Below are 10,733 nucleotides of genomic sequence, written 5' to 3'. Positions count from 1 at the left end.
TATTGTACTACTTTGGTGTTGGTAATTGCTAATTCGAACGGAATTATAACGGAAGGATATTTTTCATCAAATTCTCTTCAATATGTAATATCTTGGAAGTCTTACAAAGATATTTATATTATACAGGAAATAAAGGTTTACCTGTTATAAATATTTCATTATTTAGTAATTTCACAAAGCATTATAATGTGCTTAGAATTTATATGTGCAATTTTCTCTAGATGCAATATGACCGAATTTTTAAGGCCTTAGCTTAGCATCTATGATGATCTAAGTTCTATCCTACTGCACAGCATCTTAGACAGATGTCATTCTTGTATTGACTCGATTCGACCTATACTTTGTATATTTCATTCGACGGAAGCTGTTGGGTGAAGTGTATCCATAAATCGCAAGATACAACCTTATCGCTTCACTTCTGTCATGCTGATTCTTTCTGAGTGTTATGTTAAAGGTACAGATGTCCGTGGAACGTCCAGCTATTTGCGAGTTGATCTAGGGGCAGGTAATTCAACCGGTTGAACAAATGACGGGCACACAACGCCATTTTATTTTATGTGATTTTTCATATCAACGGGAAAATGTACTCAACAATAATCATTATTTTATCATCATATTCTTCCACCTTGATAATCTTATTTTAGTTCAAGGAAAATATATTTGAAATTTTGTTTTTTTCATTTCGATAGAAAATATTAATTTCTGATTTGGACAGAAATATATACATATAAGTCATGAAAAATAATGCAGATTGATTCTTGTAGCGATGTAAAAGTATTAAGACGTAATGAAAAGCAAGTAAATAAACAGCTAAAATATTTTAGGATTATTTAAAATCTCGTTTCACCTCTAAACACATTTCTTGCTTTTATCGAATTATTATAACATTTGTAATTTGATCTTCGGTTATAGAAGTAGAAATATATTGACGTATTTTGGTTCTGCTTTTTAGAGAGACAGCTTCAAAGAAGCCACTGAAAATATTTCTCTGTTACTACTGCAGTTCCGTTTCTATATATATATGTCTTCATCTTTAATAGATTAAAACGGTTGAAATCTCTCACATGCAAATCTCTTTATTCAATCTTGTGAAGGAATTTCAGATATTACTGAAAAGGGTATGGCACAGGCTAATTTAAACATTCTGTATAATACTGAATAATATTATGAAATTTTTAATCATTTCTGACACTGATTCTTGGTCGAAAAGTTTTAACCCTGGGTACCAGCCCGTCACGTTCCTCTTTGACCCATCCACCTCCCTTGATATAATTGCTAGGTACGTTCTTTATCACCCTTAGAAGAACGAATAGCAAAGGCTACTCTGCCGGAATCTTAATTCAAAACGTATATGTCATTAAATTCCACAGAGCAATGTCCAACGCTCTAACGATTCTCTCCTACTTCATAAATTATTTAATATTCTGCTTAAAATTGTTTCATATGCGTTAATTCGTAGTATATTTTCGAAAAAAAACTGTCATAAATTAAATCTTTAATTAAAGTTGATTTAATGAGTAGGTAGAACAATATTTGAATCCTACTTTCTATTGCTGACACTTCTTTTACAATGACACGTATGTAGAGGAGAATAAACGTAATTCTTTTGTTCAGTCAGTGAGAAAATTTAAGTAGATTTTCTAATTCGTTGCGTTGTCCATTGGAGAATATTTTATTTACAACAATCAGTTCAGACAGCAGATAATTATAACAGTAATAGAAAAAAAAATTTTTAAATAAGAACATTCAAACTCTTATATATTCGTATATTTTATTGATTTTTCATTAAACTTCTTTCCTATTTTATGTATTTGATATCAATAGTTGAAATCAGCAGAAAGTCTGTCAAGAAACCTTATAATTTTCTAATTTCAGCGAAATATATTGTATTTGTATTGGAAATAAGAAGAGAGATGAGATTATAAGAAGAAAATACTTATTTTCTGTTTAAGTGTATCTTTTTTTATTCTCCTATAAGGAACTATGTTATTTGCATATCAACTTTTTCTTTTTATGGCTTGACCAGCAGGTCGTGAATTATGTAAAGGTTTCTTCAATTACGGGTGTTCTCAGGAGTTGTTTTTCTATCTTTTCTGTTTATTGATTATATTTTCAGTAACATTTTCGAAACGATGTAATTCTGCAATAAATTTTCCTCTTTTGAAAAAAATGTCTTACATACGCGAGGACAAGTTATTGAATGATAGAAATAGTAGATTCCAGAATGATAGAAATGATAGAAGTAGATAGAATAGTATATTCGAACATTTTGAGTTCAAATATACATTTAAAAGAAATTTGTTTACATTTCTTGTCTTTTTCTTAAAGAATCCATGAAAACCTAAGTGTGTTACTAAAAGAAAAAGTTAGGTAACGTGTGTCACAGAAACAACACTGTTGGTATTATAAAGAGGAAATGATGATTGTTAACATAGACCCAAGACAAATTTTACGAAAGAAGTGTAACTTGTTTAGTCAAACCGAGTATTTGATTTGTACTCACTTTATCAGCTCGTAAATGATGACAAACAAAATAGGCCTTAATGAGGATTTGAACACAAAACGTAAAGAGATGTGACTAGATAGAGCTATATACAATAGGCGCGAATACAGTAGGATTACGACTGATTATATCAGCCCCAGTAATAGATTAGTATTTATTTAATCGATAGAAATGTAAAGTGAACTCTATTCCACTGGGATATAAAGTGAAAGCATCAAGAGATGAAACTAATGCATTTACTATTTGTTTTATTCAAAACATCTGATGAAGGCTGGAGGGTATATCAGCCGAAACGTTGTGTTAACAACAAACAAGATGAGGACAAGTATCCGTCAAATGTAAATAATGTAAATAATGTAAACAATAGAATATGCATTTCATTCGTTAGTAGCATAAGTTGAATCAAGCATATTCTATATGTCTTGAAATAACTTTCAATGGTTAATTACCCCTATCAACATTTCTCGAGTGTATCAGTGTCGTAAAGTGACAAGAACTCTTCAACGCTACGAATCGAAATCAGATCGTGGTCACACTTTGGAGAAATTTAACTGTATTAAAAATACACTCAGTGTATGCTTGTTTCAATAGAATTTTTTGAGTAAGACTGAGTTTGAATAAGCTGAAACTCATCCAGATTCAGATATCTTTAAATGCACCGTCAGTGAATCCCTACACATATACACATCACATGAACATTTAATGACAACAGTGGAATTTAAACTTTTGATTAAATGATAGAAGCAAAACATTATTATAAAATTTAGTACACCGTTCTACTGCGTCACTGGAATAACAGTAGGGCAATGATTCTATATAACCAAGTGCATGGTCAGTTTTTTTTTTATGGAAGAGTAATGTAACTTTTTCAAAATATTACTAGTTCGTAATGTAGAAACATTGTGGAAGCTGACCTCAGTAGAATTGAAATGAGAACGTAGGGAGACAAAATGAGATATTTTCTTCATATTTACCTCTACTCTTCTTCAAATTACATAATAATAATAATAATAAGCAGAGAGTAACTGGTGTCAGTGAATAGAATGTAAACTCACAAGAAGATAACACTCGACCTTGTCTCATTTTCTGGTTAAAGACATTTTGCTAACTCTCCTAGTAGCTTGGATAAGAGTTCGAACTACTAATGTCGCACTTACATTTTCCTGAGAAAAAAAATAGAGAATATTTGTTTAGTCGAATTATGACCGATATTTTATCACAAAATTCAGTTCTATCACTTTCCAAAAGTGGCATTTGTAGAACACAAAATAATTCATACGATTTCATACTTCACCTGAAGCAATTTATAGAACACGAAACCTAATCCATACTCTTCTCGAAACATTATCGTGACTGAAGTTACTGTTATACATTAGTTTGTACTATCTTCAATTATTTGGTGTGGTTGAAACATGTATAACCCACAGTTATCTGTATAAAGTCATATTCTGAAAAAATTCTCTTTAACTGTTTTTGACAATAATAACATTTGAAATGCATTAAACGATCTTTAATTTCAGATCTTTTAAAAGTAAAGCAGTTTCTGATATAATGAACATCTTTTTCTAATTATTAAACAGCTAGAAAAAATATTGTCATTATTATAAAGAGGGAGAGTGACTAAGTTTAAAGCAAGTCTTTCTTTTAATTGTATTACATTTACTTTACAAATGTAATTATCGATTCATCAACAAAATTTAATTACTTTATCTGATATGACGTGGTTCCCGCATTTGTTCATTTTCTCACCCAAAAGAATTATTAGAAGTGATGATTTAATGGCTGAAAGACATTGCCACCCAGTTAACATTCTTATACTTTCTAATGTCAACTCAGCTTTGTACAGGAAGACTTTCTGATTAGACTTTTATCAGATAGAATTTCGTGAAAGACGTTGATATCATGTTAAAACCCTAAAACTGAATTCAAATTGATTTTACATCCGTTTAGTTAACTTCAATGATTATATCAATTCAAAAGAAAAAGAAACTTTTCAGTTGTTTCAGTTGAATTAATTATTAAATAATGCTACATGACATAGTTAAAATATATATAATCCCTCACATGTACACTGGAAAATTATTTGTTTTATAGCACATATCTTTATAATCAAGAGTCAGCGAAAACTTTGTTGAAACTGAGCAAATATCGAATGCAGATTTCGAATTCGCGAATTGCATTAAAATATATATTTACACAAGATGCAAAAGATATTTGGTTGAATACTCAAAAGTAAAGTTAATTTATAGTCAATTTAACGTATGATACAAGATACTGGGATACATTTTCTCAATAAAGACTAATGCTTCAATAGGGAATGTTTCTAACAGATATATCCTGCTTTAAAAATAAAACCGCCGGTTGAGTTAAACATTCAGAAAGCTTTAAGCTGCTGAGCTAAATGTAAATGTTGAGCATCTACATTTGGATTCTTGGATTCTCTAAATTTATACACAGCTTAGGCGTGGCTGTGTGGTAAGAAGCTTGCTTTGGTTCTGGGTGCATCAGTAAGTTAAAGCTACCCTTAGTTGCTTTTCTTACCCTTATGTTGGTTCATCTGGTTTCTTAGATAAAAAAAAAAAAAGAAAAGCCTATATGTAGGAAAACTCTTTATCTGGAGTTTGTTTCAGTGAAGCGCCACTCGCAATTATACCTCAAGAAAGAAATGATTGTTAGGTAGTAATGTAATGACTTCTAAGGACGGATTTGTCAAAAGTGCCCATATTTAGTTCTTTAATTTCTAAAACTCTATCCGAAAAGCATAATTCAGGGTAAAGTTAGATGATAACATTATACTGGGCACTTGCTGAAGCGCCAGTATAATGAATACTAAGACAGAAGAATGTTATGGTGTCATAAATGTGCAATCGATGCCTATGTTAAATGAAGAGTGTGAAATCAACGATTTAGAGATGTACTCACAGAAATAATATAATCACCTACACATGTTAAGAATTACCGTATTATTTAGCATCATTTAATCTACTTCCCCATACACATTCCTTGAAAAATTTATCCTTTTGATCACCACAAAACCTCACATACTTGGCTAGCATTCATGTAAAAAGTGTTTTGACGTATGCCGCAGTATCTGCTAAACTATTCTAATAACCGAATAACTGGTCTACGGGGAAACAAAATGAAAACAATAGTCTAGAAAAAATGGCCTCTAGAAAATGTACATGGAATAACATTTGGTGGAACATGGGAACGAAATTACAAAGAAGTTATCGGAGAAACTACCCTTCAAATAACAAAATAATTTACATATCGGGTTAAAATGAATCCGAAATGAGAATTCAGACTGTAAGGTATAGTGTCCTTTGGCTCTCGTTCAGTTCGATAAAGATCTACTGATCCTGAATGAAATTATGACGAGAATTTAAAGAACGAAAAGGAAAGGATGGAGGTTATTTACAAGAAGGAAAATCGAAGTAGCGGTGTTAACAGTTTAGAAGATATATGTGAGAAAACGTTAGTTAGAAATTAGAGTAGCATATTGTAAGACGATTTGTGGAAAAGAACTGCATGCGCAAGAGATAAGAACAGAATAGTGTTGTATTAAAAGAGAAATAGAGAAACAGATGTTGCATTTCTTAACTGCAAAACATGCTCTAGAAAGATCATTAGAAATGGAGAAAGAATTACGTGTACACGGAACAACATTTGGTGGAATATGAAAACGAAATTAGAGAAAAAGTTTGCAGAAAAACTACCTTTCAAGTAGCAAAATAATAAAAATCTATAACAGAGAAGTACTTATGAGCTTGGATAAAATAAAACCATGGGTGGTTAAACTGTAACGTGGATTGCAGAAAAACTAGTTACATTACAAATGATAGAAATATGACTATGCAAGGAACGGAAGTGGCACCAGCTTTATGTAGGATATACATGTAAAAGACGGGAACAGGTTATCATCACCTGTCTGGATACAACATATTTGCTGGGAATGATTATGTTAAACGTTTGATACATTGGTAGACTTAGACAGTACTTGAGAAAAGTAAGGAGGATCGATGACAAGAATTATTCACTCTTATATAAAATTAAATGATGGATGCAATACTCTGACGAATAAAGAAGAGAAACTTGTTTAGAATTTTCAATATCATACGCGTTAAAACAACCATTAACAAAACCCCATATTAAATTTTAGAAAATGATTCTTAAATGTAGATATGGTATATTGAAATATGTTTACATGAAGAAAATGACATGAAAATCAATAGATACGTAAGAAAGTATCTGCAGCAATTAATTGTGATATGTGAAAGGTAGAGAGATAAGTTTCATGAGGAGTGTGCCGATTGCAAGGCGTGGCTTTTAGTGCTACTAGATGTAGCAACTGGTACTTATTATATAGGCGCTTAGTCTTAGGTCCTTCCTATTAGCATTCGCAACAGAGTATATCTTGTATGTTGATAGTTCTGAGTTCAAACTCCGCCAGGGTCGACTTTGCCTTTCTTCTTTTCGGAGTTGATAAGGTTGTTGTTGTTGTTGTTGTCGTTATTGTTGTTGTTATTATTATTATTATTATTATTATTATAATTATTATTATTATTATTATTATTATTATTATTATTATTATTATTATTATTATTATTATTATTATTTACTTTTAATCTGCATGTTTGTTACAATCACTTGCTGAGACACCCAGTGTCCTAGGGCGAGTGAAGGAAAAGAGATTTTACAGTATGGCTGAAAGCTTGGAGAGGGCAAATAGCAGGGTCAGTAGCGAAATATTTTCATGTAATACAACACAGACATTTAAATTGATAGGGTTTTTCTAAGGATGCGGTATTAGCAAAGAAGTTGGTGCTTGCTGTTGATATTTTGGAAGGTGAAGCACAAACGTGCGTCATGTCAAAAAGATTCACGACAAACATTTAATTCACACGATACCTAGAGGACAGGTAAAGAACCTGATATGGGTGGAGCCCTGATCAATTTAGATCACTAAAAAGAGCTTCATATGGTCGACTATCAATATTTGGCGGCTGTCCTAATCGCGCTGGCTTTGAACTCGTCTTCAGAAGCTGGATCACTGTAATGTACAGCGACATTTGCACAGTAGTGAAAGTAGATGGCCACTTGTGGGAACTATTTAGCATCAAGGGCTCAGTCCGTCTAGGAAGCTCCTCTCTCAACTTGGCGACCTACGAGTATACTAATAACAGACTCATTCAACCAGATCATACTTGCCACTCTCATTTAAAATGTTTACAGAAATATAGCTTCTCCATCAACTCATTTTTCATAAAATTGTCACTAGTAGAAACTGATCTGAGATTTTTCGGTCATAAAATCCCAATTTTCAATTGTGTCAGTCATACGTACCACCAGAGAGAAGAAAAATTACATAAAGAAGTTAAGGCTATGCTGCTACTGCTGCTACTGCTACTGCTGCTGCTGCTGCTGCTGCTGCTGCTGCTGCTGCATCATTTGCAGAATGATTTGACCTTCTGAACCAAATGGCACAATACCTATTGCATTATTTTGGTTAACACAAATAAAAGGAAAACAATAATTTACCATAAAAAAGCAATCAACAGAATAATCCACAACAGCTATAATTGATTGGAGGTAAATTGGGAAATATTTGATTTCGAGAAAAGATGTAAATCAAAATTGAATTGCTAATCAAATGCATGGCATGGAGAAATTCCAGTCAACAATAAACTGCTCAAGAATAAAGAAAAGTATAATCAACTGAAGTTTTAAGAATTTAGAATCGAGAAGAAAAATATATTAGAAGGAACAAGAGTAGAAAATAAGATGTTGTCAGCATTCCTGACCAATTGCTAGTCAGAGCATGCTTTCTGTTTAACAAACGCGTCTCATTATTTATACTTAAGTAAACAGCAGTTGTTCGCAGCACATCATCACCAATTAGAAAAAATGCATCTCTTCATCTCTTTGATTCACAGTGATCTAGCTTTACGATATTTATCAAAAATCTGGTTCACTTGCTTTCAACAGGTTCTCATATTTAGTCGTTTGTTCATTGATTTATTGTGCACCAGCACCATCATTCCACTAGCCCAAAACACGCACACACACACACACACACATTAATACAATGGTAGGTTCCTAACTACCTTTTGCGTCACGCTAATGGAAGCAGCTCAAAAGAAAGTCAGTCTTACAAAAGATAAAGAAAAAACAAAGAGACAATAAGAGATAAAACTTGTAAATGGCGGTCATGGAGATAGTGGTGATGTTTATCTTCTTTCTTTTTTTTTTTTGTCACTGCTGTTGCTTCTTTATTCGAAGTCTTGATAGAGGTGGTGGTGGTGGTGGTGGTGGTGGTGGTGGTGGGAGTGGTAGTGGCAGCGACATTACTAGAGAGCAATTACTTGTGATAAGGTGCGTGTATTAAGTCGTACAGCATTGTTTTAAATTTCAAGCCAGAAAAAAAAAAAATAAATAACTTACTCGCCGTGAACTCCTTACAACTTACAAAAACAACCACCACCTACACTAATTTCAGCACCTACATAAACTAAAACCTTGCCAGCATCACCGTCACAACAAATTATTACAGTTCTTAATGTATTGTTTCTATCTATGTGTGTATCTATTGTTTCTATCTATGTGTGTATAGACACACACACACATTTACACATATGTATACATATATATAGTTGTGTGAGAGCGTGTATGCTCGTACACATGATTATATGTCTGAATCGATTCATCGACGTTTACTTTTTTCCTATCTTTCAGTGTTACCACCTAAATTAACTTTCATCACAATTTTCTCTTCCATCACTCGCCACCTCTCTCTCTCTCTCTCTCTCTCTATCTTTCTCTCTCTCTTTCTCTCTCTCACTCTCCCTTTCTACTCCCCCTCTCTCGCTTACCTAGCATCCTCTGCCATCTCCACCATCACAATAATAAAGCAATGTTCTCAATGTTCACTGGCGGAAACCGTGAATATTCTACAGGTTTTGCTATTATCCATTAGTGTACACTGCTGCCAAAATTTCGTCCACGAGGCATATCAAACCACCAGCACATGAAGTGCCAATGCTTTTTAATCATTTCCTTTAGCTTCTATATTTAATGAATGAATATCAACCCTGCGCTGCCTGTGATGACATGCTAGGAAGTCAAAAACTCAGACCAGGAAAGACATGCGGAGGCAACCATAATTGAGACAAGCAGAAGTTTTCCAATGAAATACAAAGATTATTGTTACTATCAGTAACAAAAGCGGATGCTACGGTCTATGCCAATAGGGCAATGAGTTCTGGTACGTGTTGTTTCTCGTGCTGTGTTGACACCGTATCTAGAGTTTGTGTATGGTTGAGAGGCTTAGGTAGATGTAGGACTCCGTGATATGAAGGATAGATTGTAAATTATTACCCAAACACCACGTCCTTCTCTATAGGACGGTGATAAATTTTAAAAAATGACAGGACTGCTACACTTTGTTATAAAAGCGGCGTTGCAAGAGCTACCAGACGAAATCGAAGATCATGACTAGTTACCTTAAAGACTTTGAATCAAGATACTTTTACAGAGTCCACGGCATTCAAATCCTTTCTTACGGATTGATATAGTTACAAATTGGTGGAGATTTAAAATGGACTTACCTTCTCTTATATGGGCTGCCTTCATAGGCTGACATTGACTTTTGTGCAGTCTACACTATTCTTTGTCTCAACAGAATTTCCATCGCGAGATATTTGTATGAGGTTGTTTACTATGTCAGTGTCATTACAAGATATGAAATAATATATTCAGTATTATATGGCATATGTGTTAATAGCTCAATAGTTTCACATAGGATGAAATAATTTGTAACAAACGTTCTGTATTAAAGATAAAACCCTATTTACGCAGCCAACTTTCTGCGATTCCGTATTGATTTCCGTTTAAATACCACTAAATTTTTCATACAAACTGTCTTATAATTACGAGTATGTCTTCAAAATGAAAAACAACAACATTATGTACGGACATTTGTGGCTAACAAGTGATGTCGAGGAAGATGTAAACCTCCAGTGAAGCTTATTACATGACTGAGCTACTGTGGCTGTGTAGTAAGAAGCTTGCTTCTCAACCACATGGTTCCGGCTTCAGTCCAACTGAGTGATACCATGGGCAAGTGTCTTCTACTATAGCCTGGGGCCGACCAAAGCCTTGTAAGTGGATTTGGTAGACGGAAACTGAAAGAATCCTACTGTATATATATATATATATATATATATATATATAT

The sequence above is a fragment of the Octopus bimaculoides genome, chromosome 2 (genome assembly GCF_001194135.2).
Source record: "Octopus bimaculoides isolate UCB-OBI-ISO-001 chromosome 2, ASM119413v2, whole genome shotgun sequence".
In the NCBI taxonomy this organism is placed as follows: Eukaryota; Metazoa; Mollusca; class Cephalopoda; order Octopoda; family Octopodidae; genus Octopus; species Octopus bimaculoides.
The sequence above is the reverse complement of the archived record's forward strand: the minus strand, read 5'-3'. Positions refer to the sequence as shown.